At 43.0% G+C, this 4,342-nt stretch overlaps 1 non-coding gene across 1 annotated transcript; it reads left to right on the top strand.

Annotated features, from left to right (window-relative positions):
- The first annotated feature begins 3,968 nt into the window (after nucleotides 1-3,968).
- LOC145633559 (small nucleolar RNA R71) lies at nucleotides 3,969-4,072 on the top strand. The gene has a single exon (XR_014112871.1). It is a non-coding gene; the product is annotated as a small nucleolar RNA R71 (small nucleolar RNA).
- The last annotated feature ends 270 nt before the right edge of the window (nucleotides 4,073-4,342 follow it).

Below are 4,342 nucleotides of genomic sequence, written 5' to 3'. Positions count from 1 at the left end.
TACCCGAAAAAAGAAGAATAGTCAGTGTAAATACCACGGGCAGTGGGATCCCTATCGTATCCCTGGGGTGGTGGCTGAAACCAGTCAGGGTGAATAGCGTCGTCGGAAATGTTGCCCCGATGAGCATAAAAATTGTACATAGGGTAGAGAGCTCTACCCTGGTTTCTCTCTAGGTACCCTAACCTTTGGTCTAAGGAGCCTACCATCCTCCTAAGGTTAGTATGTGAATGCTCGATACGTCCTAGGGCCTTACCTATACTCTGAAGATCCCGAAATGGGTCAGAGTCAACATGAGGGACGGAGTGGGACATACGAGGTGGAGAGAAAGCCACCTCGGGCTGAGGCTGGGGTGTTATGAGGCTCGGCCCTACCTAAAAAACACAAACCCGCAAATCTTTGCCAGATTTTTGGGACAGGGTGGTGAATAGGTTTGGTACTAGCATGTTGGGGGTCGGGGGTAGGTAAACCAATCAAAGCATAATATAAGTCACCCATTTTATAGTCCGCATGCCACTGGTGATATAATTCAGAATTTAATTCAAAAATTTTACAAAATTCTAAAAAAGTTAAACTAATATTTCTATTATTTAACCTGAAAAATAAATTTGGCCCATTTCTACTACTAACAACATGAAAAGTGGACAGGAATTCACAGGTAAGTTCTCGGTATGTAGGATAGTGCATGTCAACAAATTTTCTCATGCCAATGTCATTCAAAAATCGTTTAACAAAATCATACAAACCAAATGATTCTATGGTAGGGCGGTGTAACCACCGAGAAGGAATTACCTCACGACCGACCAAATGCTCTAGCCGTTCCTTTTGTTCCCGATTCACAATCCGGATCGTCGGCCAATACGGGAGTTGCAAGTCCGGGTCGTATTCCTCCCTCGAACTGGAGCTCCTACCAAAAATGGACCTAGTCCTCTTTGATGCCATGTTCAAGAAATGGGTTTGAAAATTTATTGAATTAAAACTGAAATTTTTATATATGAAAGTGAAGAGGATGAAGAGAGGATCACAAATATATAAAGAGTTTTGAATTTGGGTTGGTAATGGAGGAGAAATCTTTGAGAGAAGTTAGAGAAAATTTGAGTTTTAGAGAGAGAAAGTAATGTAAGAAAGAAGAAATGGAGAAAGAAAGAAGAAAAGAAGGAAGAAGAAGACGCGGAACAACTCGCGCCCGGTCGGGCGGTGGGTCGCCCGGTCGGGCGATCTAGGATATTTCCTATGCTGGTTCTCGCGCCCGGTCGGGCGGACTTCGCCCGGTCGGGCGATCTGATGTGTTAAAATTCGTAACCTTTCGCGCCCGGTCGGGTGCCACTCGCCCGGTCGGGCGATCTACCATCCTGATATTCTTCTAGCTCTCGCGCCCAATCGGGCGCCATTCGTCCGGTCAGGCGATTTTTAAGTCATTATTTTCGCCCTTCTCGCGCCCGATCGGGCGATGCTTGCCCGATCGGGCGATGCTTGCCCGATCGGGCGGACAATTAAGTCCGTAAACGTTAAGTTTCGCGCCCGATCGGGCACCACTCGCCCGGTCGGGCAAAATTTCTTATTTTTAGATCATTGCTCTCGCGCCCGATCGGGCGAGCTTCGCCCGGTCGGGCCCGAGACTAAATCGGCGAAATATTAATTTTCTTCTCTTCTCCAAAAATTGGCTAACTCTTTTCCTTCAAACCTGTACAAACACTCATAGAACTCGGTAAATTCCCTCATCTCTCCTCTCATAAGAAAAAGAAAAGAAAAACTAGACTAAAAATCATTAAAAATACGGGTTGCCTCCCGCAAAGCGCTGGTTTATCTAGGTCCCGCACGACCTTCTTACCAAGTACAATTTTCTAGGACCCTTAGCCTAACGCTTGATCGGGCAGTTTCTCACCCGGTCTAGCAGTGTTTAGGCTGCGATGCGGCTTCCTGACATACCCTGTGGGACGCCAAATCACCTTATCTGGGGGATCCTCCTTGACTTGGGATGGGGGATCTTCAATGCTACGCACTAAAAACCCTTCTTCGATCGAATGTTGCTTCAAATTGTCCTTGCGTTCAACACCTGCAACTCGATCTGGCGGAACACTTACCGTAGGCTCGATTCGCACAACTTGCTCGATCGGTTCCACTTGTTCATCCTCGAAACCAAGACCAACATTATAGAGTGCTCTTTCTATTGCATCAACTTCCTTCTGCCATTTGTCTATCTCATCTGAAAAGGATGCAACACAAGATACCGCCTCCAAGGGATCTTTTTCAAGAGCTTGGGGCTTGTTAGAATAATTTACAACTACATTAACACTGAAACATTTCTCCTCAGTCATGGAGCTTTTAAGGGCATTATTCAGATTAAAAACAACTTTATCATCCCCTACTGATAGTGTTAACCTACCACTCCTTACATCTATGACTACTCCTGCAGTGTTAAGGAATGGTCTACCCAAAATAATTGGGGTTTGCATATCCTCAGCCATATCAAGAACAACAAAATCTACAGGTATATAAAATTTACCTACTCTAACGGGGACATCCTCTAAAACACCTAACGGGTATTTGAAAGAACGGTCGGCCATTTGTAGAGTTATATTGGTGGCTTTTAATTTACCCATATTCAACTTAGAACACACAGATAATGGCATGACGCTAACACTTGCACCCAAATCACATAATGCATTATCAATCAAGATATTGCCAATATGACAAGGGATAGAAAAACTACTCGGATCTTTTAATTTAGGTGGAGACTTATTCTGAAGTACGACACTACACTCTGCAGTGAAAGCTACTGTCTCTACCTCACTAATAGACCTTTTTCTCGTCAATATTTCTTTCATAAATTTTGCATATGAGGGGATTTGTGTGATCAATTCAGTAAAGGGAAATGTTACCTTCAAATATTTTACCACCTCTAGGAACTTACCAAACTGCTTATCCAAGTTTGTCTTCAATTGACGATTTGGGAAAGGAAGTTTGATAATTGGCTTTTGAGCATTCTTATTCTTGTCTGGAGTAGCCACCTTCTCTGGAGTTTTACTTTGCAATGTAGAATTAGATATGTTAGTATTATCCTTTAGCCCTGCAGGGCTATCAACTACATTGTTTGGTTTAACGGAATCAAGATTAGCATTATTTAATAAAAAGGTTCATCAACTCTGGGCTTAGAGGGCCCTTCATAGTTTGAACCACTCCTTAGAGTAATTGCAAATGCTTGATCCGTAGGCCTATTCGGCTGTGCTGGCAGAGCTCCCTGTTGGCGGGCTTGTAGAGTAGCAGAGAGTTGCGCAATTTGATTATCCATAATTTTATTGTGCGCTGGAATTTGATCAATTGTCGCGTCTCTGCTCTCCATGTGCTTTTGCATATTAGCCAACATTGCTCTAATTTCCACCAGAGAAGGGTCAGAAGATGGGGAGGGTTGTTGTGGCTGGTTCTTCTGGCTAGCATTGGGATGATAATATTTCTGCTGCTGTGGCGCCTGTGGTTCTTGTGGTGGTGGATTTTGAACATTAGTGCTCCGGTAGGAAAGGTACGGATGATTCCGATACCCAGGATTGTAAGTGTTGGAGTATGGGTTATTCTGCCTATAAGCTTGGAAGGCATTAACTTGCTCCACGAAACTCCTGCAATCTTGCTCCCAATGACCTACAATACCACAATTTTCACAGAAAGCCTCATTAGAATTATTATTAATTGCAGAAACATTAGCTACATTAGCAGTGCTCAGATTATCTAATTTTTGGCAAATAGTGGTTAGTTGAGCTTGCAAAAAGGATACAGAGTCGACACTATGCTTCCCCTTGTTAGCAAATCCTCTGGGATTCCCATATTGGGAATTGTGTATCGCCATATCTTCAATAACCTGACCTGCAACATCAACATTAAGATTCATAAATCTCCAACTAGCTGCAGAGTCTAAAATTATTCTAGAGGAATTTCCAATGCCGTTATAAAAGGCTTGGATTAACTATTATTGCGCTAAATTATGGTGAGGGCATTCTCTTTGTAAGTTGAACCTCTCCCAAGCCTCATATAAAGATTCATCGGCTTCTTGGGAAAAGTTCTGAATCGCACTCCGTAGTACTGTTGTTCTCTCTGCAGGATAATACTTGTTATAGAAATTCAAAACAAGAGTTTCCCAGTCAGTTATACCAAGTGTAGTTCTATTTAAGCCATTAAACCACAATTTAGCTTTTCCAGTTAAGGAGAAGGGAAAGAGAATCTCCTTGATTTGGTCTTGAGTGACCCCGGCTTGCCTGATGGTGTTGCAATATTGACAATAGTCGGCAATGTGAAGATTCGGGTCTTCACCCTTGGCTCCACTAAATTGCTTCCTCTCTATCATCGTTATAAA

This window comes from Chenopodium album, chromosome 5, assembly GCF_948465745.1.
Source record: "Chenopodium album chromosome 5, dcCheAlbu1.1, whole genome shotgun sequence".
Classification (NCBI taxonomy): domain Eukaryota; kingdom Viridiplantae; phylum Streptophyta; class Magnoliopsida; order Caryophyllales; family Amaranthaceae; genus Chenopodium; species Chenopodium album.
Note: the sequence above shows the minus strand (reverse complement) of the source record. Positions and strands in the feature narration are given on the sequence as shown.